The sequence below is a fragment of the Helianthus annuus genome, chromosome 11 (genome assembly GCF_002127325.2).
Source record: "Helianthus annuus cultivar XRQ/B chromosome 11, HanXRQr2.0-SUNRISE, whole genome shotgun sequence".
NCBI lineage: Eukaryota > Viridiplantae > Streptophyta > Magnoliopsida > Asterales > Asteraceae > Helianthus > Helianthus annuus.
In genome coordinates this window covers 79,848,062-79,875,617 of record NC_035443.2, presented here as the reverse complement: position 1 = coordinate 79,875,617, position 27,556 = coordinate 79,848,062, and the positions used below count along the sequence as shown (strand labels likewise).

The following is a 27,556-nucleotide window of genomic DNA, read 5'->3' as shown; positions in this document are numbered from 1 at the left end:
TGCTTGCATAGTAAATAACCACCGGCTTCTTGTCAACCCGTTGACCCAAAACTGCACCAATAGTGGTATCGCTTGCATCACACATTATCTCAAACGGCTTTGACCAATCAGGTGGTTGCAAGATAGGCGCCTTGACCAAATGTTCCTTCAAAACAGTAAACGCTTGCATACATTCATTAGTAAAGTCAAACGGGACATCTTTTAATAACAAATTGCATAAGGGTTTGGTGATAACACTAAAACCCTTAATGAAACGTCGATAAAAACCCGCGTGTCCCAGGAATGATCGTACACCCTTAACATTTTTAAGAGGTGGCAATGATGAAATTACCCGTATCTTTGCCTTATCCACCTCCATCCCCCTTTCCGAAATCACATGTCCCAACACAATGCCCTCTTGCACCATGAAGTGACTTTTCTCCCAACTTAGCACCAAATTTTTCTCAACGCACCTTTTAAAAACCTTTTGCAATTCATTGAGACAAGCATCAAAAGTGGTGCCAAAAATGGAAAAATCATCCATGAACACTTCGAGCGACTCTCCAACCATGTCCGAGAAAATACTCATCATACATCGTTGAAAAGTTGCCGGAGCATTACACAACCCAAACGGCATTCGCCTAAAGGCAAAAGTGCCGTATGGGCATGTGAAGGTGGTCTTGTGTTGGTCATCCGGGTGTATGGCAATTTGATTATAACCCGAATACCCATCTAAGAAGCAATAATATTTTTGACCCGACAATTTTTCAATAATTTGGTCAATAAAAGGTAACGGGAAATGGTCCTTAGAAGTGGCGGCATTCAGTTTTCGGTAGTCAATACACACCCGCCATCCGGTAACCGGTCGGGTGGCAATTTGTTCACCACTTTCGTCCTTGACTACTTGAATGCCGGCCTTCTTAGGCACAACTTGGGTGGGACTCACCCAAGCACTATCCGAAATCGGATAGATGATTCCCGCATCCAACCATTTAATTACCTCTTTTTTTACTACCTCCCTTAGGTTCGGGTTCAACCGCCTTTGAGCTTCTCGTGTCGGTTTGGCATCTTCGGTTGTGATAATTTTGTGCATGACGATAGATGGACTAATTCCTTTAAGATCGGCAATCGTCCATCCAATAGCACCCTTGTTTGCTTTTAACACCTCCATCAAGGCTTGCTCTTGTGCCACTTCCAAATTAGAGGCAATAATGACCGGCAAAGTGTCATTATCCCCTAAAAATACATACTTCAAGTGGCCGGGCAAGTCCTTGAGCTCTAACTTTGGTGGTTCCTCCAACGATGGTTTTGTACCCGAATCGATTTCCACCGGTAGACCCTCGAATTGATGGGTCCATGGTGGTCTACCTTCTTTCAGCGCCATCACATCTTGTGCCTCCTCTTCAACCCGTAGTGCATAAGCATGTACCTGTTCAGAAAAGTCACACAGGAAAATATCCAAACCATCCTCCTCATACTCATGCGGGTTGCATCCATCTACTATGTCTGCCATAAAACACTCATCAACACCATTAGCATTAGAATTGTTAGTGAAAACATTCAAACGCATTTTTCGATTTCCGAATGCCATATCAACTGTACCAAATCTACAATCGATAATAGCATGCGCGGTGCTTAAAAATGGCCGACCCAAGATTATGTTTTGTTGTTGTTTAGGGTCCGCCGATGAGTAGTCCAAAACCAAAAAGTCCACCGGGTAGTAAAACTCATCAATTTTAACAATAACATTTTGAACCATACCCCGGGGCAACTTATGAGACAAATCGGCTAAAACAACCGTTGTCTCTACCCTTGCTAATGGACCAAAGTCATATTGGTCGTATAATCCCCCCGGTAAAATGCTAACTCCGGCTCCAAGATCTAGCAACGCCTTAGCCATTTGAAAATTACCAACTTGTACATTAATCAATGGCGTGCCCGGATCTTGGAGCTTAGGAGGAAGCTCCCCATTCAACACCGCACTCACTTGCCCGGTTAAATCTACCCGCTTAGGCACTTTTTTCTTGTTTTGCCTCTTTTGTGTGCATAATTCTTTTAAGAATTTTGCATAAGCGGGAACTTGTTTTATTGCATCAAGAAGTGGGAGATTTATTTTAACTTGTTTGAACATATCCCACATTTCCTCTTTTTGAGGACCCCTTGACACAATAAAATTTTTCTTTCCCGGGTCAAGTAAAGCCGATGGGAATGGAACTTGACTCGGTTCACCCTCTATTTTTTTATTCTTTTCATTTTCACTTTTTTCACTTTCACCCAACCCCGGTTTTTTAATAGTTGTTTCTTTTGGTTTAACCGGTGCAAGTTCATCATCACTTTCCATTCCCGTGATGTCCTCAACCACCCCCTCGACCAATTCGGGTGACAAATTTGCCTTAAACTCTTTACCACTTCTTAACACACTAACATGGTTAATATTAACATTACCTCGTGACGAACCATGTGAAGGGTTTACCTTTGTGTCGCTTGGAAGTTGACCCTTACCTTTCTTTAGTTCCGCCACATCGGTTGCTAATTGCCCCATTTGAGTCGTTAGTGACTGGATGCTTTTATCGCGAACCTCATCTTTTTGCATCCGCACTTCATCAAGTTGATTTCGCTTTTGCATTTCCAATTGCATGCTTTTAAGCATCTCCATCACCTCATTTCCACCCGAAGATCCCCTTTGATCTTGACCCGTTTGGTATTGTTTTTGATACCCTTGGTTATTTCCGCCCCGGTACCCACCTTGGTTATTATAAGATGGCCGTGAACCAAAATTACCTTGGCTACCTTGAAAATTTGGGTTCGCTTGATTTGACGGGTTCCCATATCTAAAATTCGGGTGATTCCTCAACCCGGGGTGGTAGGTATTAGAATTCATGTTGTTGTAGTTCCTACCACCTCCTCCTTGGCCTTGACCTTGGACCGCATGAACTTCCTCATATTGCCCTTCCAACATTCCTTGGCAATTTTCAGCCGCGTGACCTATTTCATTACACAAAGCACACACATCATAAATTTGATTAGTAGTTTGAACATTACCTTCATCTATGGCATGCACTTGTGGTCGGTTAGTTGTCGGTCGGGCTCTCCTCGAAGCTTGGGCTTTCCTTTTTGATGTAGTTGCCATACTCTCCAAAAACTCCCAATCTTCATTCTCATAATTCGTTCCAAATGTCCCTCCGGTGATAGACATTAAATCCCGTGCATCTTCGGCACTTAACCCCTCATGAAAAGCGTTCATTAACTCCCATAACTCAATCCCATGATGAGGGCAGTTTTTAATCATCATGTTAAAACGCTCAAACGCCTCATGGAACATCTCACCGTGTTGTTGTTGAAAACTTCTCAACCCCTTCCGCGCATCATTGGTCTTTTGGGCGGTGTAGAATTCATCCAAAAAGGTTTGTTGCATCTCCCCCCATGTATATATTGATGCCGAAGGCAAAGTGTAGAACCACTTCTTTGCCTTATCCTCCAAAGAAAACTGAAATAAGACTAACTTGACTTCATCGGCCGAAAAACCTTGACTCCCAAAAGTATTGCAAATTGAGTCATAGGCCTCTAGATGGAAATACGGCTCCTCCGTTGCTAACCCTTTATACTTCGGTAAACTTTGCAACGAGTTTGTTCTTACTTCAAAAGTTCTCCCTTGGTTGTTGTGAGGGATAACCACCGGTGAGGGGTTTTGAGTAATGATTGGCCTGAAATGTGCCTCTATTCCCCTTGCTTGTTCTCTAAGATGTCTTCGTGGCACACCATACCTACCTCTCGGAATAATCGGCCCATTCGGTCTTGGTACTTGCCCTTGTGGTGCGATCGGTTGTTGAAACTGTTGTGGTCGCATCGGTGGGCGCTGAGGCGGTCTTTGAAATGGTTGTTGGTGTACATGTTGTGGCCGGACCTGTTGCAATGGAATCGGTTGTGGCATTGGTGGCCCTTGTGGTCTTGGCCGAATATGTTGTGGTATAAGTTGTTGATGTTGCATTCCACCAACACTCGCCATCCCTTGAGATTGACTCTGAACATACCCAAAATCCCCTTGATCACCATAATCTCCATAACCATACCCATCATCTTCATACCCCTCAAAGTCTTCAAATCCCTCATCATAATCACCCCCTTGCATTCCCGAGGTTTGCCCAAATGGAATGTTTGAATACTGAAAACCCAATTGTTGTGGTCTAAAGGATGGGGTAGTATGCACAATAGTTGAATTGGGTGCAATTGTGAAGGTAGATGATGATTGACCCGTAGTTGGGGGAAAGAAGTGAGATAATGGTGGGATTGTGGTGGATGGATCGTAAGTGATGGTAGGCTCATTTTGAGTGGTGATTGGTTGAGTGGAATTGGTTGGTGTAAATCCAGCGGTGGTATTAGGCAATGTAGTGTTTGGTGATGGTTGGGTGGAAGTAGGTATAAAGGATGAGGTTGTTTGACTGGTTGTAGGTGGTATCTGAGAATCAGCCATGATGTTTCTCGGTGTAATGGGTGAAGTAGGTGAACCAATAATTTTGTTTTCTCGCACTAAAACTCGGTTTTGTCGTAGTGTTCTTTCAATTTCCGGATCAAACGATAGCGGTGATGACCTGTGAGAGCCTCTAGTATGCATACACCTCAAGTACCTGCACACTAAACACAACCAGCGTAAACCCGAAAATAACAAACAAAACTATTAAACTAACACACGTTGCGCACTACTCCCCGGCAACGGCGCCAAAATTTGACGTGATGTCGTGGGTCACGCAAATTTAATCCCTAAACAACTGTAGTTAGCGGTAGTAGGGTATCGAACTCAGGGAGTATGTGGAAAATGTGTTGATTGTGTAGCTTTGTATTTATACTAAAATTAAACTAAATTGCAGAAATTTAAAATTCAAGATTGTGGATTGTTGTTTTGGAAAACTAACTTACGAACTAATTCAAATCAAAGTAGGTTGTAAACAATTAGGAGAGAACAGTGATCACCCTAGGTTTCAGTTTCTTCGAACAGTTGTGTGCAATTTCACTAGAAAGAGTTACATAGACATAACTCGTGTATGTGTGATTGAAGTGATAAAAGGGAACAAAGTACTCGGATTAGATAATGCGAGGTTGTTTCCCGATGACCTATTAACCAATAACCAACCCTAACCCTTCCCGTGATATCTCGGTTGCCAACGGCACCAAGAACGTACGATCGAGACCAGAAATTGTAATATAGATTAACACGCTACAATCAATCAAACATACACCATGACATTCAAGCAACGCAAGATATCATTCTAGAAATGCAGAAATTTAACACACAAAAGTCTTAGAAACATTCACCTAAGATGATCACCGAAGAGTTTAGCCGGACATGGCTCGGTGAATCATCGTCAACATTAATCTAGTGTTCATACGAATTAAAAACACAAACCGAATGTTTAGAATTGTTCACAAAGCAAGCAAATACTCCAAATTCGCCTCCCAAGTCTCCAAGAACCGTCAATGATGAGATAATACCAAAAGACACACAAGAAACGAGTATATTGTGGCAGTTACACTTTTCACGTTCAGGCACCACCGTAAATTACGGCTCCACCGTAATTTACGGTGGTCATCAAAATGTTACGGTGAGTCAAGCCTGGTTTACGGTGCAAGAATCAACAAAAATCATGTCTACCGTAAATTACGGTAGGACCGTAATTTACGGTACTCAGCAGCCTTGTCTCCTTTGTTTCGTCTTGTGTTATTCTCTCGACCCGTTTTCCACCAAAGCATTCATGAGCTGCCTTTTATCCATCTCTTATCTCCTAATTCGCACCTGAAACATAAGCATCGTAGTTATCTAATCCAAGATAATTACACGGCTAAATGGAGGATTATTTCATGTTTTAACATACTTAAGGGTTGTCCAAAGGACCACCCGTCAATGAGCGAAACTATTAACTGACACATAAGCGGAATTAATTCAACACATGTTCACAAAAGCGAAACTATCACATAATATCCTAAATTTTACTTTTAAGCTCCTATGTTGACCTATCTTGACCTAAGACCTAATGCAGACGTAGTCAACAGACATTCCATGCATCAACAGACTCCCCCTTGGATGTTGACGAAGTCTTCAGCTCCGAGTCTCCAGTCTTGGTCTTTTCTTCAACTCTCTGTCTTCTCATCATAAGCACTCTATCTTCACAGGCTTCAGGATCATTGCCTGACTCTAACTTCCATCTTCCCTTTGACTGTTGATCCAGACTCCCCCTTTCACAGACTCCCCCTCTCATTATGCTAGAATCTGAGATCTTGATCTAGTTCAAGCTTTGACAGTTAGCTTCCATTGGGAATAATGAAGTCCAAACCTGTTACTCAACCAATAACATTACAATTCTATCTTTTCAATAAAAAATCATAAACTCAATCAGCTTTAGAAATCCACTCAAGTACTCAGGTCAAAGTTAATGACCCTGATTACTCAATTAATCTACCAAGTTCAACTCAATGACCTTGGTTGATCATTTGACAATACAGACTGATTTTGTAAAAACTTTTTCAAACATTTTCTGAAAAATGTAACAAGCATCAACTTAATGAACTTGTTTTAACTTTGAAAACATCTCAATCTCTGACAAAGTAAGCTCTCCTCATTCTTCAGCTCAGAACTTTCCTGCATCTGCTTCAATCTTCGAGAATCCAACAATCAACTCTCCACTTTGGTTTGTCAAAAATAAAGCAGAAATAAAATCTTTTTGGATTTTAATAAAGTGTTCTAAACTAAGAAATGAAATACAGAAAACTTAAATTGCAGAAAGTAAACAAAGTAAACTATATACAAACTTATTTTTGGCGAGCGTGTCAGGGAATCATATCAGCTTTTCAGACAAATTACTAGTACCGTTAAGCATTATTTCATACTCAGACTTAAACAATTCACCTCGATTGTCGATATACTGATCCATCTTAAATTCTCACACAGATTTCAACCTATTCAGAATATGATTTAGATGTCTTATGAACTTAGCTCATTCATGTGTCACGCCTCTTGAATATTCTCCCGTATCCAGAATCCCAGATATTCAGTCCTACAGGTGAGTATACCACAAATGATATCTGTAAGGGGTTAAATGCGAGGGCCGTGAGAGCTCAGGTCGATACTTCCGTATACGCAGAGAGATGACGGCTTTGTCTTTCTGGTGTGTCCCCTTTAGAGGATCTTTTAGTTACAACAGCAGCGACTATCAATTTTATTGTTTCATCAGCTTGCTGAGGGCGATGCTATGTTTCAAGCATTTGCAGAAAGTATTATTCGGGGACTAGGTCAGTACTTCCATACAGCAGAAGTCCCAGAATAATACCCCAGATATCACTGAGTATAAAGACATAGTATCTCAGAATATGGGACCTTTCAAACGAGATTTCAGGGGTTACCTATATATCCAAGTAGTGTTCCCCACAAATTTCACAAGTTTTAAATTTTAGGTTTATATCCTGAATAAATTTACTAAATGTGCGAAAACCTATCGACACATCATCAGTGAGACTGTTTAACTCATTTAACCTTTGCAATTCTTTAGCATACTGTAGTTGTCTAGCCGATGTACTATCATTTTCCCTTTATACACAAGCTCTTTTTCAGTTTTATCATGTTTTGTATTTTTGCATTTTTTCCTGTTTTTGTATTTTCTGAAAGATAAACTATATACATCTATCTACTATCTACTCCCCCTAAATACCAAAACAATTAAAAAATCGACAAACCATTGCAGATTGTTTCTCATCTTCATCCGCAACAGTACTCTCATCAACGCCAATTATGCCATCCGACACCGAAAGAAGCTTCATACCATTCAGTTTTAACAAATATTTAAACCGATTTTTATCAAAAGCTTTGGTATGTAAATCAGCTTTCTGTTCGTCGGTGTGGATTTTCTCAATTCGTATCAACTTTTTCTCGAAACAATCGCGAATAAAGTGATGACGAATCTCTATATGTTTAGTTTTAGCGTGATGTACTGGATTCTTTGTTATATTTATAGCGGCCTCATTATCAACGAACAGAGGTGTGTTAAGAAACTGCAAACCGTAGTCGCGCATCTGTTGCTGTATCCACAGGATCTGAGAGCAGCAACTGCTAGCAGAAACGTACTCCGCTTCACATGTAGATAGCGCCACAGACGTTTGTTTCTTACACTGCCAGGTAACCAATCTAGGTCCAAAGAACTGGCATCCTGCAGTTGTTGATTTTGTATTGACTTTGCAGCATCCGAAATCCGAATCGGAATACCCTTCGAGCGTAAAGTCGCCTTTTCTAGGATACCACAACCCCAATGACGGAGTTCCTTTCAGGTAGTGGAATATCCTCTTCACAATAATCATGTGCGAAGCTCTCGGGTTAGATTGATATCTTGCTGCGAGGCACGTTGGGTACATGATATCAGGACGTGAAGTAGTTAGATACATCAAAGAACCTCTCATGGAACGGTAGAACGTTTCATCAGCCCTATCTCCGGTGAGATCTGGGTGAATCCCATGATTTGTTGCAAGTGGGGTAGCAGCTGGAGTAGAACTTGACATTCCAAATTTCTCTAGAATATCATGCACGTACTTCGTTTGGTGAATGAAAATTCCCTCAGGTAGTTGTTCAACTTGTAATCCCAGAAAGAATTTCATCTCCCCCATTGATGACATTTCGAATTTTTGCTTCATCACCTGTTCGAAATCTTTGCACAATTTCTCATTCGTTGACCCAAAAATTATATCGTCTACATAAATCTGAACTACAGAAGATGTTCGTCGACCTCTTTAGTGAAGAGAGTGGCATCCACTTTTCCACGAATGAACTTGTTGGCTAGTAGGTGTTGAGACAAAGTCTCGTACCAAGCTCTCGGAGCCTGGTGTAAACCATACAGCGCTTTGTCCAATAAGTAGACCTTGTTTTTGTGGATTGGGTCAGTAAAGCCCGGCGGCTGACCGACATAAACCTCCTCTTTGACCTTCCCATAAAGAAATGCCGATTTTACATCCAACTGGTAAACTTTGAAGTTCTTCCAAGACGCAAATGGAAGGAAAATTCTGATTGCCTCTAGTCGTGCCACAGGAGCATAGACTTCTGTAAAATCAATCCCTTCCTGTTGACTAAAGCCCTGAACAACGAGTCGAGCTTTGTTCCTTACAACTACTCCTCTGTCGTCTCTCTTACACTTGAATACCCATTTAGTATTGATTTTCCTTTGACCATCCGGTAAATCCACTAACTTCCACACTCCCAACTTTTCAAATTGACTCAACTCTTCTTGCATCGCAATGACCCAAGAGTCTTCAGTAAGCGCCTCTTTATACGTTCTCGGTTCGATCTGCGAAATGAAACAACTTAATGAAAATTCAGTTTGTAAAGGTGCTGCTGTAGAATAAAAACATGTTAAGCCCTGGTCTATTTGACGTCTTGTGCGAACGCCTGAATGCAATTCTCCTATGATCAACTCCTCTGAATGATAAGAAAGAGTTCGCGGGATCACTTCGCTTGGAACATCCACATCACCTTCCAGATTAGTAACATTTTGATTTGCACTTTTTTCACCAACTTGGTTTATTTGACTTGAATCCTGAATCTGCTCCCCCTCAGAATCTGAATCTCCATGATCAAAGATCGGCATGTTCTCTGATTCTTGATTATCATTCTGATCCGTCTGATTATCTTGAGCAACTTCATTCTGTTGGACATCATCTTGTTCACCAGCATTACTCGGACCTGCTTCATCATCATTTGAAGTTTCCCGTGGTCGTCTTGAATACTCAGCTGGGAACCTTAGCTGTGACTCGTACTCACGCAAAATATCCAATTCATCAAAGAAATCTTCTTCTTCTTCTTTTTCCAACATGTCAAATGATTCCCACAACTTGTCATAATGATATCGCCATGAATCTCCTGGACTTTGTGGCGGCATAGTATAACCTTGACATTCAACATTTGCAGCTTCAATAATCCGCTTCTCACTTGGAACGAAGACACGGCGTGTAGGACTTGAATAGCCAACAAATATACCCTCAATGCACTTTGGACCAAACTTTCCATAAGGCTCTATAACTGTACAAGGTGACCCGAACGGTTCTAGATACTTCAAATTCGGTTTGCGATTATTGATCAGCTCAAAGCATGTTTTGTTGAACTTTTTAATAGTAAGAACCCTGTTGAGCGTATAGCATGCGGCGGAAACAGCTTCAGCCCAAAAATTAATTGGCAACTTTGAATCTGCGAGCATCGTTCTAGCCGTCTCGATTAGCGTCCGGTTTTTGCGTTCTGCGACTCCATTCTGCTGTGGAGTGTACGGAGCACTAAACTCATGCAATATACCTCTTTCATCACAAAATTCTTCCATTCTGCTGTTCTTGAATTCAGTACCATTATCACTTCGAATTCTTTTGATACGCCTCTGGTACAGATTCTCAATCTTCTTGAACAACGCCATTAAACTGTCAAACGTTTCGTCTTTCGTCTTCAAGAAAGAAACCCACGAAAATCTGGAATAATCATCAGTAACCACAAGACAATATTTATCTCCTGTAATACTCTTGACATTCACCAGACCAAACAAATCCATGTGAAGTCTTTCCAGGGGTCTTGAGACTGAATTGACTTGCTTTGTAGGGTGTGATTTTTTCTTCTGCTTGTCTTTTACACAGCTAATGCACTCCCCTTCCAGATGAAAACCTTTGACATGAACTCCTGTAACCAAATCGTTATGCACCAAATGATTCATTTTTCTAAGATGTATATGCCCCATCTTCCGGTGCCACAATCTCGATTTTTTATTCAGTTGCTCTGGACACAAAACAATGAGCCTGACCCGTGGTTGTAGTAGCTACGCTCATATCCAACACGTACAGATCATTAACTCTCGGTGCCCTCATGATAATCCATTCCTCAGGGATAACAAATCCTGGTTTCAAGATCAAACATTCTTTATCAGTGAAGTGAGTGGTATACATCCTATCACAGATCTGCGAGATACTCAGCAGATTGTTCTCCAGCTCAGCAATGTAGTTAACTCTCTCAAACGTTACAATCCCATTAGATAACGTTCCTTCACCAATAATCCTTCCTCCTTGATTACCCGCAAAACCTACGTATGCTCCATTTATGTTTCTTACATCATACAGCAACGCAGTCTTCCCTGTTATATGTCGAGAAGCTCCACTATCCATGATCCATCTGGATACAAGTTTTGGAAGATCCTGCACATAACAAACTTTGACTTAACACATCTATAAAGATGCCGATTCCTGCTTCACGATCAAGGAAGCTCCGGCAATTCAAACTGCTTAGTCAAACATGGTGTCCACCCAGGCCTCATCAGCCTTAGGTGTAACCTTGACTGTTTTAACTCTCGCAACTTGAATTTTAAAGTTTTCAGCCTTCAGAGGTGGAAAATTTGCATCATAATCAACTTGAATGGATTCCTCAGAAGGTGAAACCTTTTTCTCTGTTTTCGGTTTCCAAACTTGTTGAGATAATGCAACCCGTTTGTAAAATTTGTCATTTTTAGTTACCGACTTCTTTACGGGTTCATTTTTCACTTTGATGTTATCATTTTTCAAACTCTTTTTCTCAACACCGATTGGTGTTTTACCCTTTACATCAACTTTCTTTTGCTAGTCTTCACGGTTTCAGTCTTAGGCTTCACGTTGGTACACTTTCATGCAATGTGACCAACTTTATTACATCTAAAGCATGTTCGAGTATCAGCCACTCGACTAGTACCTTCAGACTGAGACTGAGAAGCTCTTTTCTCAAAGAACTCTTTGTTTGATTTTGAAAAAAATTCTTTCTCCTCATCAGCAAGTGAACTTGAACTGTTCACAAACTTTTTCTTCTCAACAATCCTCTTGTTTGGAACATTTCTTTTCTGATACGATTTACCCCCCTGATAACCACCCGACCAATTGTTTCGGTTGTTATTATAAAAACGTGGTGGATTAACAGATTTCTTGTTGTAAACTTTTTCTTTCTCAAACTTCATTTTACTTTTCTTTTGACTCAGATTGTCCACTTCTGACAATTCAACTTCAACCAATTTGAAAACATTTGTCAATTTGTTCATGTTAACATTCTCTATTTGAAACTCTGAATCCGAAAACAACTTATCCGAACCCAACATCTTGTACATGACAAGATTTGATTCTTCACTTAAGTTTTTCTTGGACTTTTGTTTCGGAATGTATTTGTCCAAGAAACACCCATCGTCCTCAGTAGTGTCACTATCTGTTTTTAGCACATTTTCAACAACACCTTTTACAATATCATTTTGAACACTATCGTCACTGGAAGACGTGAACGTGACATCAATGTTCTCCGGAAGTTTAACTTCACTTTCTTCCTCAATTTCAACCTACCCAGATTGTTTTTTCGTGTAGTTATCAAGAACAGGTGGTGGAACTCTATGAAAACCCACCCCGGTTCCATCAGAATAAACATCTTCGCCAGCTTTGTTTTTCCCTATGGTTTTGGGAACAATGTGTTGCAAAACAAAGCTTGCGGAGCTGTAACTGTTAAGCTTCAACTGGATTCGCTCATTTTCAGTTTCAGCCTCTTGAAATTTAAGTTTCAATTTAGCGATTTCATCCAGTTGTTTGTTGATTGATTCTTCTTTTACTCTCAGCACTGCTTTTAAATGCTCGTTTTCTTTAAAAGTTTTACCATTTCGATCATCACTATCTTTCACTGTGCTTTTGAGTCTTTCAAACTTTTCAGAAATTTGACGGTTTTCAAGAATCAACTTTTCATTTTCTTTTTTAACCTTTTCATGATCAATTTTATCATTTTCAATTTGGCTAGTTAATTCTCTTATCCGTTCAGTTGAAGCTTTAACTGTTTTGTCACGATTAAGAATTTGATTCTCAACGCTTCTGACCTTTGCTGTCAGATCATCAACTTTCTTTCCGTTGAGATACGTGACTGTATTACAAAATTTGCACTCTTTGTTGCAATTTTTGCAATCTACATTTCCATCAATCTTTTTACCTGACGTATTTGTTGACAAGTTTGAAATGACCTGGCTTTTTGACTCAGACATGGAGTTAGAGTCTACCTCAAGTGCCTTAGCAGCCAGCACTTTGTCAGCCATTTTTCCCAAGTTCTCAGCAGTCAACTCCTGCGTTGTATCAATAACCCCAGTATCAATCTTCTTTGATTTCTCTTGCTCTTCTTTCTTCTTTCTCCCTTTCTCTTCTTTCTCCTTGGTTCTCTTTCTCCCTTCCACTGCTTTGACCACTTTGACTTTCTTTGTTTGATGTAGACACATTTTCAGCAGAAAAAGCAGTTTTGGGAGAAGTTGCTTTTGGCATCATGCTTTTCGGATAATACAAATCCAAATTCTGCTGATAGGATGAGTGATTGACTTTGTACGTCTTTTTCAGTTCCAGCTCGTGACTTTCAAGTCTCTCAATCACCAAATCCACAGTCAACTTTTTAGGCTCGATAGTGTTTTTCAGCATAAGCGCATAATATCTCCAATCCATCTCGTCTTGTAATGAATCGAACAGTTTGTCAACAAGATCTTCATAAGAAAATCTGATATCATGTCTTGCTAATTCCAGCTTCAGATGACCAAACCTTTCTATCATTTTACAGACTGACTCATTCTTTAGACAACCAAACATATCAAACTCTTTCTTAAGAAGTTTCTTTTTACTTTTGACAATTTCAGCACTTCCTAGACATTTCTTTTCTAGCTTATTCCAGAGATCTTTTGCATTTGAATAATTGATCAATGAGATTATGTCTTCCCGAACGGGTTGAAATAACAATGCCACACATTTTTGCTCAGCTACAAATGCATCAATTTCTTCAGCAGATCTTAACGTTTCACCATTTTTGTTTCCATTTTCATAACCGTTTTTCAAACTTTTCCAACTGGGAAATGCAAATGCCATCAACCAATCTTCAAACTTTCTTGACCACCGATTGTATTCCTCGATAGCCATTAGCTTTGGGGGTTTATTGAAGGTTCCAAAAGGACTTTCCGATTCCCAAGCTTCCTTTTTCTTTTCTTTTGGCGGATTCTCATTTTCTTTGCTTGATGAAGTATCATCGTTTCAGGAATTTTCCGTGAACGCGTACATGTCACTGAACGGATTCAAGAATATATCATCCATCTTGAGTATACCTGCAAAATTAGCCAACACTTAGAAAAAATTTTGAATTTTTGAAAAATATGACAAATGAGCGAAACTATCAACTATTGTGACAGATAAGCGAAAGTGTCAAATAAGTGAAACTATTCTTGTCCAAATGAGCGAAAGTACTATTTGACAGATAAGCGAGACTATAACTTGTCCGTATAAGCGAAAGTGATATATGACCGTATAAGCGAACCTATACTTGTCCAAATAAGCGAAAGATTTATGTCCAGATAAGTGAAACTATATGTTCGAATAAGCGAAACTAGCAAGTATTATGTCCGTAAAAGCGAAACTAACTGGTTGTTTTTGAGCGAAACTAATGTATTACGAGTGAACCTTCGATGTCCGGATAAGCGGAACCTAGTTTTTAACTAATTTTAACCATTTTTAAGCCGTGTTTTAACCTGAAACTTTCTAGGGTTTGTTAATTGTATGTTTCACACGTTATACTAAAAAATCAGGCCATTTCAACCGTAGGAACCAGTTCAATTCGAAAAAGTATGAGAGAAAGTGAAAAGAAATGAGAGAATTCTGTAGAATCAAGCTGTAGTAGTATGAACTCCTCGTCCTGAGCTCTGATACCACTTGTTGGACCGTGTTCCGACCCTAAACAGTCAGTTGAGAACGTTCATCTTCACGTACGACGGCAAAATCAACGTAAATGAAGTTACACAGCTTTTCCTGTTCAATTCCTTTCTTTTTATTGCTTTCTGATACTGATTTGACAGAGTTTCGTTACCACAAGCATGAACAGTTCCGCTCCAACATACACATATATATGATATGGTTTCGCTCATCTATACTATATGTAGTCCTCATGCTTTCGCTTATATGACATGTCGTATAAGCGAAACTATTACTTAAACCATATGAGCGAAACTACTAACTGACACATAAGCGGAACTAATTCAACACATGTTCACAAAAGCGAAACTATCACATAATATCCTAAATTTTACTTTTAAGCTCCTATGTTGACCTATCTTGACCTAAGACGTAATGCAGACGTAGTCAACAGACATTCCATGCATGAATAGACTCCCCCTTGGATGTTGACGAAGTCTTCAGCTCCGAGTCTTCAGTCTTGGTCTTTTCTTCAACTCTCTGTCTTCTCATCATAAGCACTCTATCTTCACAGGCTTCAGGATCATTGTCTGACTCTAACTTCCATCTTCCCTTTGACTGTTGATCCAGACTCCCCCTTTCACAGACTCCCCCTCTCAGTATGCTAGAATCTGAGATCTTGATCTAGTTCAAGCTTTGACAGTTAGCTTCCATTGGGAATAATGAAGTCCAAACCTATTACTCAACCAATAACATTACAATTCTATTTTTTCAATAAAAAATCATAAACTCAATCAGCTTTAGAAATCCACTCAAGTACTCAGGTTAATGACCCTGATTACTCAATTAATCTACCAAGTTCAACTCAATGACCTTGGTTGATCATTTGACAATACAGACTGATTTTGTAAAAACTTTTTCAAACATTTTCTGAAAAATGTAACAAGCATCAACTTAATGAACTTGTTTTAACTTTGAAAACATCTCAATCTCTGACAAAGTAAGCTCTCCTCATTCTTCAGCTCAGAACTTTCTTGCATCCGCTTCAATCTTCGAGAATCCAACAATCAACTTTCCACTTTGGTTTGTCAAAAATAAAGCAGAAATAAAATCTTTTTGGATTTTAATAAAGTGTTCTAAACTAAGAAATGAAATACAGAAAACTTAAATTGCAGAAAGTAAACAAAGTAAACTATATACAAACTTATTTTTGGCGAGCGTGTCAGGGAATCATATCAGCTTTTCAGACAAATTACTAGTACCGTTAAGCTTTATTTCATACTCAGACTTAAACAATTCACCTCGATTGTCGATATATTGATCCATCTTAAATTCTCACACAGATTTCAATCTATTCAGGATATGATTTAGATGTCTTATGAACTTAGCTCATTCATGTGTCCCACCTCTTGAATATACTCCCGTATCCAGAATCCCAGATATTCAGTCTTACAGGTGAGTATACCACAAATGATATCTGTAAGGGGTTAAATGCGAGGGCGTGAGAGCTCAGGTCGATACTTCCGTATACGCAGAGAGATGACGGCTTCGTCTTTCTGGTGTGTCCCCTTTAGAGGATCTTTTAGTTACTACAGCAGCGACTATCAATTTTATTGTTTCATCAGCTTGCTGAGGGCGATGCTATGTTTCAAGCATTTGCAGAAAGTATTATTTGGGGACTAGGTCAGTACTTCCATACAGCAGAAGTCCCGGAATAATACCCCAGATATCACTGAGTATAAAGACCTAGTATCTCAGAATATGGGACCTTTCAAACGAGATTTCAGTGGTTACCTATATATCCAAGTAGTGTTCCTCACAAATTTCACAAGTTTGAAATTTTAGGTTTATATCCTGAATAAATTTACTAAATGTGCGAAAACCTATCGACACATCATCAGTGAGACTGTTTAACTCATTTAACCTTTGCAATTCTTTAGCATACTGTAATTGTCTAGCCGATGTACTATCATTTTCCCTTTATACACAAGCTCTTTTTCAGTTTATCATGTTTTAAGCTCTGATACCACTTGTTGGACCGTGTTTCGACCCTAAACAGTCAGTTGAGAACGTTCATCTTCACGTACGAAGGCGGAATCAACGTAAATGAAGTTACACAGCTTTCCCTATTCAATTCCTTTCTTTTTATTGCTTTCTGATACTGATTTGACAGAGTTTCGTTACCACAAGCATGAACAGTTCCGCTCCAACATACACATATATATATGATATGGTTTCGCTCATCTATACTATATATAGTCCTCATGCTTTCGCTTATACGACATGCCGTATAAGCGAAACTATCACTTAAACCACATAAGCGAAACTATTAACTGACACATAAGCGGAACTAATTCAACACATGTTCACAAAAGCGAAACTATCACATAATATCCTAAATTTTACTTTTAAGCTCCTATGTTGACCTATCTTGACCTAAGACGTAATGCAGACGTAGTCAACAGACATTCCATGCATCAACAAATATCTCATTTTTCTCGTAATTTTGAAGCGAATTACTCGATTCGTTCACTGATAAGTGTTTCTAGCATTCAAATTTCGTCAGTCGTTGAATAAATTTGAAGAAATCGGCTTCGATATATGTAAGAAAATTTTGAATTGCATTTTTACGATCTGAGTTTTGAATTGAGTTATCGCGTTTTACAAAGGAATGAAAAAACACTTCTTTTTTTTAGTCTATTGCGTTTTAGAAATAGCACATTTTATTGTGTTTTTAGTTCATTGCATTTTAGGTAAAACACATTTTATGTGTTTTTAGTCCACTGCCTTTTAGAAAAATACATTTATTTGTGTTTTCTTACCATTGCGTTTTAGAAAAAAGACATTTCGTTTTCTGGCCATTGCGTTTTAGAGAAAAGACATTTTTTGTGTTTTCTGGCCATTGCGTTTTAGAAACAAAACATTTCTTTGTGTTTTTCAGTCATTGCGTTTTAGAAATAACACATTTCTTTTGTGTTTTTGTCTATTACGTTTTAGAAACAAGATATTTCTTTCTGTTTTTTGTCAGTTGCGTTTTAGAAAAAAATCATTTTTATACTTTTTGTCCATTGCGTTTTACGCATCTGTGTTTTTGAATTTTTTTTTTCAAAAATATAGCGATTGTATACTGTTTTAAAGATAAAAAACGCTCGTTTTTTGTGCAATTTTTATAAAAAAAATAATGTCGTATGAAAGAGTTATTAACGTTAAAAAACGGGAGGGGGATTGGAGGAGAGAGAAACTATTGCTTTAGATTGACTAAAATACCCCTACAAAAACTCACGCACCTCCCTTTTTATCAATTATACTCATTGAATCCAAGCTCTTGATTAATCAATTGATGGTCAAGATTACTTACTAGTCTTCCTAGCCCTCTATATCTATATCTATAATATACTACATAAAACATTTTCTACGTATAAAATGGTAAATTTCCATCAAATTTTAAGATGGCATATGAAGGGTCAAGTTAAAATGGTTAATTTTTTTGTCATTTTCTTCTATTCATATCTCTCTTCCCTTGATCTATGGCATTTATATTTAATAAATTTATACTATATATTAGATTATTTATAAATAACAAAAATAAGCTTATAGATAATAAACTCATTACATTCATCAAGAACATATATTCAAAAAGTACATTCTATTGTATTTGTGTATTTGAACTACAGGACTAATTACTAAACCAAAATTAATCAAATTTAACATAAAATGTATTTTGTAATTTTAGAGAAGTTAGTTAAAATTTTAGATGTAAATTGTCGACTCCGCCGCAACGCCCCGTTTTTCCACTAGATAAAACAAATGTTGGATTATACTAAATAATTTTTATCACAAGGATTTCCATGTATATCATAAGTGTTTCGCATGCGTTGCAGTCGTGAAACGCGTGTGCTTTTATATATATATATATATACACACACACACACACACAACACATATATGATTTTTTAACGTATTTAGGTTTGAATTATGTTCTCGGCTCATATCGTCGACTCCGCTGCAACGCGCAGGTTTCCCACTATTACTATATAAAGCATTTCCTATGTACAAAATGGTAAATTTCCATCAAATTTTAAGATAACATATGAAGGGTCAAGTTAAAATACCTAACATTTTGTCATTTTCTTCCATTCATAACCCTCTTCCCTTCATCTATGACATTTACGTTTAATAAATTTGTACTATATATATTAGATTATTTATAAATAATAAAAAATAAGCTTATAGATAATAAACTCATCACATTAATCAATAACATATATTTAAAAATACATTCTATTGTATTTGTGTATTTGAACTAAAGGACTAATTCGTGAACTAAAATTAATCAAATTTAACATATTATGTATTTTGTAATTTTAGAGAAGTTAGTTAAAAATTTAGATGTAAATTGTCCATTTCACCGGAATGCGCCGGTTTCCCACTAGAGAAAAAAGTGTTGCAGTATACTATATAATGTTTATCATAAGGGTTTCCCTATTTATCACAAGGGTTTCCCGTGCGTTGCAACCACGAAGCGCGAGTGTTTTTATACATTTATACACACACAACGTATGTATGTTTTTTACCGTTTTTACGCTTGAATTATGTTCTCGACCCAATTTATTGACTGTGCTGCAACGCGCGGGTTTCTTACTAATAAACCATAAGTGGATCAAGGTACCTCAATTAAGAAAATATGAGAACTGTTATGCTATAATAAAATGTACATTATTTATTAAAAACACATAATTAATTAAACAAAGTTAAATCTTTGTAGAAATTGTAGTCATCATTAAAAGGTCCCTAACACCCTGACAAACGAAACTGGGTTTTTGTTAAGTAATTTATTTATCGACTGTGCTGCAACGCGCAGGTTTCTTACTAATAAATAAGTGGACCAAGGTACCTCAATTAAGAAAATATGAGAACTGTTATGCTATAATAAAATGTATATTATTTATTAAAAACACATAATTAATTAAACAAAGTTAAATCTTTGTAGAAATTGTAGTCATCATTAAAAGGTCCCTAACACCCTGACAAACGAAACCGGGTTTACGTTAAGTAATTTATAAGCACGGACTCTTAACGTAAAATACAATACATAAAATAAGCAGAATTTTAAGACCGACAACCACGTTGTGTTTCATAAACAACACTTTTTGTGGATCATTTTAAGACAAAAAGAATAAATTTCTGAATAAAAAACAAGAAAATGTTTAAAAATTTAAGGGCACTTTATAGGTCTAGGAGTCAAATTTAAAATTAATTACCATGTTGGCTCAATAAATTAATTTATCTTTATTTTTGTAACTCAGATCTAACATTTTCTTTTTAAAATTCCATGTTTTTTGTTTTAACTTTAAAAACCAACGCGTTAATTTTTATTTTATTATTATTATTATTATTATTATTTATTTATTTATTACATATATATTACCTATTACCTATATATTAAATACATAAGCAAATAAATAGTAACTTCATATGGGGATAAAGCAAATGGTACCGGTATCGGTGCCAAATTTATCAAACCGGGTACATTTTCGTATCGATTTGGTACTGCCTTTCAAAATTTTCGGCACCAGTTTTTTACCCTCAAATACTGGTACCGTGCCGGTGCCGTACCAGGTATATTCGGTACTGGTATCCACTTTTGAGGGTTTTGGGTACCGAGCTCATCCCTAGCATCACCTTTGAGCTCATGCCCACGTAGCAATGTAAATAGTTGCACCGTTTAGATTGCTTTACATACACGTGGTAAGTAAATTGTATTTACCTATATATTAAAACCATAAGAAAATGAAGAGTAACATCATATACGGATAAAGGAAATGGTACCGGTATCAAATTTATCAAACCGGGTACATTTTCGTATCGATTTGGTACAGAATTTTAACATTTTCGGCACCGGTCTTTACGCTTAAATACTGGTACCGTACCGGTGTCGTACCAGGAATATTCGGTACCGGTACTCACTTTTGAGGGTTTTCGGTACCAAGCTCATCCCTAGCATCACCTTTGAGCTAATGCCACGTAGCAACGCAAGAAACTGCACCGTTTAGATTGCTTTTCATACACGTGGTAAGTAAATTGTATTTCGTTTTAAGGAAGTTTTATATACACAACTTCTTTTGTTTTCTTTTTTGTCTTTTTCTGTAATGAATTACCTATATATTAAAAACATAACCAAATGAATAGTAACACAACATAGGGATAAGCAAATGGTACCGGTACCAAATTTATCAAACCGGGTATATTTTCGTACCAATTTGGTACCGACTTTTGACATTTTCGGTACGGGTGACGTAACAGGTATATTCGGTACGGGTACCCACTTTGGGGGGTTTTCGGTACCGAGCTCATCCCTAACATCACCTTTGAGCTCATGCCACATAGCAACGCAAGTAATTGCACTGTTTATATTGCTTTTCATACACGTGGTAAATAATTGTATTTCGTTTGAATGAGTTTTTATATACATAACTTTTTTTGTTTTCTTTTTTGTCTTTTTCTGTAATGAATGAATTGTAACATGTAAAATTAACTTGGATATTTAAATTATTGATGAGCAAATGGTATCAAATCCTGTAATTAAACTGGTATCGTATCGGTACTAAATTTACTATACCAAATCATTTTCGGTACCAATTTGGTACCCACCTTTTGACGTTTTCAGAGTTGTTACTTCCGGTTCAACACCGGTCTAGCACCATATTTGCATTTACTTATTTTTACCTTCAAATACCATACCGTATAGTACCGAGCATTTTTGGTGTCGGTAGGTACCTAATTTAGATTATTTTCGGGATCGGTACTTTCTGTAACATCCGCCCAAAACGAATCTTAGAAAAACTCGACCTATTTATAAATCGGATTTTAAGCGGAATAAAAAAATGAAATTTTTATTATCGTTTAATTTTTATTTATTATTTATAACATTGTGTTATATTAAATTAATTAATATAATTCCTTAATGATTTAAAATTTTAAATCAATACATAATTTTTTACCAAGAAACGTTTTAGACATTCATACTTTTTATCATAATTAAATTTTTACTAATCTTATATATTTTTAAATTAGGGTAGTATTATAATACTCAGATTTTTAAAGCAACACTACTAATTTTATCATTATAATTTATATGTATAATAATGCTAAATTGAATTAGTGAAAGTAACTCATATACATCAAGAACTTATGTTATTTATGAATATTTATGATTATTATATAATTTTAATTCAGTTAAGAAATTTGACATGTAAGTGTCATTTAATGTATTTAATTATACTGATTACTGTAACGATAAAACCATAAAGTTTTCAACATTCAAAGTTAATAATGGTTTTAATTAGAATACAATTATGGGAGTTAAATCAATCATGGACTTAATGATATATTATAAGTTTAAAACAACTAACATTTCTATTAATATATTTAATTATGAATTGATGACAAATGAATGAATTATTTAAACATAAATAGTTGAGTTGCATAATTTAGTGGAACAAGTTTTAAGAAATAAAATATTACTCTACACGAAACCCCTCACTCAATTCACTCAAATTCTCTGTAAAGGTTGAAGAAACGCGATTCTAAAGTTTGTAACTTCTATCATCCAATTCTAACTCCCTTGATATCCATTTGAGGTAATTCTTAAGTCCATTTCGCTTATTTTTCACCTCTACAAAATCTCTCTTCCAATTTCTGTTAATAGAAGGAAATTGTAGTTCGTTTAGTGTAGGATCGTTTTCAGACCCGAACGAGTCGATCAGAAGAGTTTATCTTAGTTTGAGCAGCAGAAACAAACAAACTAAGTTCAATTCAGCAAATATTCACTTTAAAATGTCAAATTGTATTGATTGAATGACGTTTACAGCCTGATGACACTTCGGCAGCACTTCGTTGCAAACAGGAAGAGTTGGATATGAGATTCCGCTCCAGATGGGCTATTTATAGGCCCGGGGTTCCGCTTGAACATGCATGAGCATTTCAAGCGGAATCAACATTACAGATTCGAGCGGAATCAGGGTCTAACAACTAGAGCGGAATTAACATATATGTGATTTCGCTTGAAACTGACCCAAGGTCATTTCAAGCCGAATCTCTAATAATTCACTTTCTCGTTTTTCGTGCCCTGATCTAATTACATGTATTCAAGACTCGATACAAGACGAAGGCGACAGACGCATGCACCAACAAACTCCCCCTCGGATGTTGACGGAGTCTTCAGTGTCGAGTCTTCACACTTTCAGTCTTTATCAGTCTTTGGGCTTTTCTTTGAAGTATCTGACGCTGTAAGCATCCTCAATTTCTCTCTCTTCTCTTTCATCTTCAACAAACTACTTCCTCGGATGTTGACGTCTTTAAATTCATCAGTATCAAGATATACTCCCTCTCGAATGTTGAGTTAAAATCATCAGCAACAACAATCTCAGGATCAGAACCTTGCTCTTTATCATTCAGACTCCCCTTCTCAATCAACTGGGATCACAGTCTGGCTTTCACAGGTTCAAGATCATTGCCTGGCTAAAATCTGCACATTCTCTTCCATAAACATAAGTTTTCTAAAAACACACTTTAACTCATTCAGACATCACTTGCAATAATCACAAAAATGATCTAACATTTAATATCTAATGAACCACTTGCAAGAATATCATTTTCAAAACTTTCTGATGACCACTTGAAAGATATACTTTTAATCATACTTTCCCAAACCAACTATCATCATATTTAGCACTTGAATTTTGAAAATCAGCTCTTCAACACCAGTTGTCAAAAATCTTTTTGGATTTTTCAAAATTTATGCTAAAACACACTAAAATCTTTTTGGGATTTTTGAATATAAAGGAATGCAGTAAAGAAATATTTACAGACAATATTTTTGTGAGTTTGTGTAAGAGGATCATATCAGTTTCTGAGACATATCACCAACACCGTTTAAGCTTCATTTCATTTTAAGTTCTAAACAATTCACCTAGATTGTCAGTATATTGGTCCACTTAAATTTTCACACAAAGTTCAACTGCTACAAGATACGATATTAATGTCTTAGATACTTAAACTTAATCACGTGTCCCACTACTTGAATATACTCCCGTATCCAGATCCCAATATTCAGTCTTACAGGTGAGTATACCACAGATGATATCTGTAAAGGGGTTAGATGCGAAACCGTGAGAGCTCAGGTCATAACTTCCGTTCAGCAGAGAGATGACGATTCGACTTTAGGTGTGTCCCCTTTAGAGGATTTTTTCTTTCATCAGCAATGACTATCAATTTTATTGTTTCATCAATTTGCTGAGGGTGATGCTATATTTCAAGCATTTGCAGAAAGTATTATACGGGGACTAGGTCAGAATTTCCATTCAGCAGAAGTCCCGGGATAATACCCTAGATATCACTGAGCATAAAGACCTAGTATCTCAGAAAGAGGGACCTTTCAAACAAGATTTCGGGGGTTACCCATATATCCAAGAAATGTTACCCACGATATAAGCAAGTTTGAATTTAGGTTTATATCTAGTCACAATCTACTAAATGTGCAAAAACCTACTGGCATATCCACAGTGAGATAGTTTATCACATTTTAACTTTCCATTTCTTTAGCATGTTGCGACAGTCCACTGATGTACTATCATTTCCTCTTTTTCACAACAAAACTCATTTTTGATTTTATCATGTTTTTGACCTTTTCAAATTTTCTCATGTTTTTGGATTTTCTAAAATTTTTACTCCCCCTAAAATGCAAACACATTTAAAGAAATTTGAACATCAAACTGTACAGAAATTGACACCTGTTGTATCAAGCTTCAAATCGCCATCCAATTGGCATAAACAATCAGAACTCCCCCTCACAACAAACTATTTTCCCATTTAGATTTCAAAACACTTAAGTTTGTTTTAATCTAAATGATTTTTCCGGAAAAATAAGTTTAGTTGAATTTACTACTTGCAGGGGCATGGTTCATCATATTGTTTTTCAACCACTAGTATGAAAATTACATCAAGTTCAAATTAATGACCTTGACTAATCACTTTGTAATAACAAACCTCTGTACCACTTGTACGATCAACTTATCAACATAAATTTCAATATAAATGCCGATACCTACTCCTCACTTACCAACCTGGGAGTTCCGGCATAGTTCTTTACCTGTAAACATTTCAACAATTTTAAATCTTTCACAAAAACTATTTTAACAAGAATGATGCCGATTCCTGATCCACAATTACAAACTTGCGATCTCCGGCATGTCAGGTTTTTAGTCGAAGAAAATATCCACCCAAGCCTGACCAGCCTTGGGTGTTACCGAGTCATCTTCACTCGGTTTTTTATCTTTCCTCTTCTTCTCATAGAACTCTTTAACTCCTTTGACTTTTTGATCAATCATATTACCAAAGATATGTTTTACTTTGGGGTTAAAGGCCTTTTCGACATCAAATTCCTTTTTGTCATCATAAAATTGGTTTTGAAATTTCAACCTTACCAATTTTCTTTTTAAATTTTTCAGCACTCAATGGTGGAAAATTTTCATCATCCATCTGAGTTACTGACTTTTCACTTTTTACCTCAACCTGTGGCTCCTCTGATTTTGTGGAATCAGACTCATCGCTAGAAGATAGCTCCTCTGATTTTGACTTATCAGAATCATCACTAGAACTACCTCCAGACTTCTTAATCACCCATTTCTGTTTGTCATTTTTAGCTCTTTTCTTGTAAAACTTGTTTGAACATTCACTAATTTCAAATGTAGAATCTTTGAATAGTTTTGTTCGCTCAATTGGTGGTTCAAACTCAACCACTTTCTCTTTCTGTTTACGAGAAACTCCCTGTTTTGAAGTTATCGCCTTAGAACAATCTCTGGCAATATGTCCAACACAATTGCATTGGAAACAGGTTCTCGTATCTTTCTTCTGACCAGCAAACTTCATCTCTTCTTGCTTCTTTGCAAGGAACTCACTGTTTGACTGCCTCCATAATTCTTTCTTTTCTTCCTCTTCTGCTGAGGTACCTGAAACAAATATCATCTTTGATTTAAAATCACGAACATATTTTTCATTTTTCTGTTGGATTAAATCCAAGACCTTTCTTTTTGAAATTACGGTTATGGTTTGGTTTCTTTTGAAAACCAGAACCAGAACTGTAACCCTTTTTCTTGTTTAATCTCTGTTGCACTCTTGAGGTGTATTTTTTAGGTTTATCAGTAAGATTTAAATCTTTTATTTTAGAAATATTAATTTCTGTTAGTTTGAAAACCTTTTTGATCAATTCTGTTTTGACACCTCTCATTGGAAATTCCTTATCAGAATATAATTTGTCCGAATCATTCAAAGTGTATGCAACTTTAAACGTTTCATCATCCAAATTAGATTTTGATAACAGGAATTCTTTATCATATACTCTTTTGCCCTGTTTTTCATTTTGACCCGGAGTGCTTCCGACTTTGACTCCTCTGTTTCATCATTATCTAACACTTGATCCACCACTTTCTTCATCAATTGAGATTGTTGATCAGTGTCGGACGATGTAAAAACGACATCAATATTTTCAGGCAAATTGACTGACGACTCCAACTCCCACTGCAAATTTGTTGCCTTTTTTACTCTTTCAGAATTTGGATTTCTGGGCAAATATCCATTTTCCAGCGGGGGTGGACACTTGTTGTAACTGACACCTTGTTTCTTACCAGAATTTTTCATGTCAGTCTTTTTCTTAGCGTCACTTTTCTTTTCAGTCTTCTTCTCTGGAGTCTTTTCATCAGCTCGTTCTTCAGTCATCTCATCTTCTTCAAATGCCTCCATGCCTTCCACAGTTGGATAAATTCTGTCAATAACATAAGAAGTACATGAGTAACTTTTCAACAAACGATTAACTCTTTCTGTTTCAATTCTTTGAGTCTCCAACTTTTGCTCAAGAGCAGCACATTTCTCAATATAATTGTTCACAACTTTTTGTTTGATCATAAATGCTCTCTGAAGTGTCTTCATTGCGATGGCTTGCTCTTCACTTGTGTCATTGTACATATTCATCGCTTTGTTCAGCACATCATAAGACTCTTTCAATCGGTTCATATTGTGAATTAATGAACTGTTTTGTTTCTTCATTTCTTCACAATTTTCACATATCACTGAACACTTTTTAGCAACAGCTTCTTCATCAATCTTGAACTTTGGAACTTCTTTCACTTTTTGTCGGACCACCGGTACTGTCTCATCGTCACTGCTAACTGATGTCTTTACCTTTTTCTTTTTCTTCTTGGCTTTCTCATCTTCACTGTCACTTTCAGCCAACAACTTCAAGTGATCTCTCATTTGTTTAGGATAGTATTCAGTACCATCATCATCACTATCCTCTTCAATTCTGGCAACAAAAGCTGTGTGAACTGGAGTTTGATTAGGAATATAATCATCCCAAGTAAAATCCTCCCAACTAAACCCTTCAGGCATTTTTTCATCATCTTGATCAATCACACAAACTTTTGCATCAAATGGAATATACTTATCCCAGTTGAACCCTGATGATGAATTTTTCTCATCTTGATTCACCATGCATGCTCTATTTGACGAATCTTCAATCACATTTCTTCCATGTGCAGTTGGTGCCTGTTGCTGATGTTGTTGAGTTGGTTGTTGAGTAACTTGATGGTAGATGGCCTTTCTGTAGTAATCATTGTTATTGTTGAAAGAATTTTGAGCTCCACTTGCTTCGCAATTGGTACACTCTCTTTTGAAGTGTACTTTCTCCCTGCAACGAAAATAAGTAACTTTAGATTTATCAAAACCTAAAGTAGAAATATTAGCCTCACGAAGACCATTTCTTCCTGTAATCTGCTTAAATTTCTCAGCTCTTCTCAAAACACTGGCCAAACACCAT

General features: G+C 36.9%; 1 non-coding gene across 1 annotated transcript; it reads left to right on the top strand.

Moving 5' to 3' along the window:
* The first annotated feature begins 3,239 nt into the window (after positions 1-3,239).
* Positions 3,240-3,345, top strand: LOC118484491. The gene has a single exon (XR_004873602.1). It is a non-coding gene; the product is annotated as a small nucleolar RNA R71 (small nucleolar RNA).
* The last annotated feature ends 24,211 nt before the right edge of the window (positions 3,346-27,556 follow it).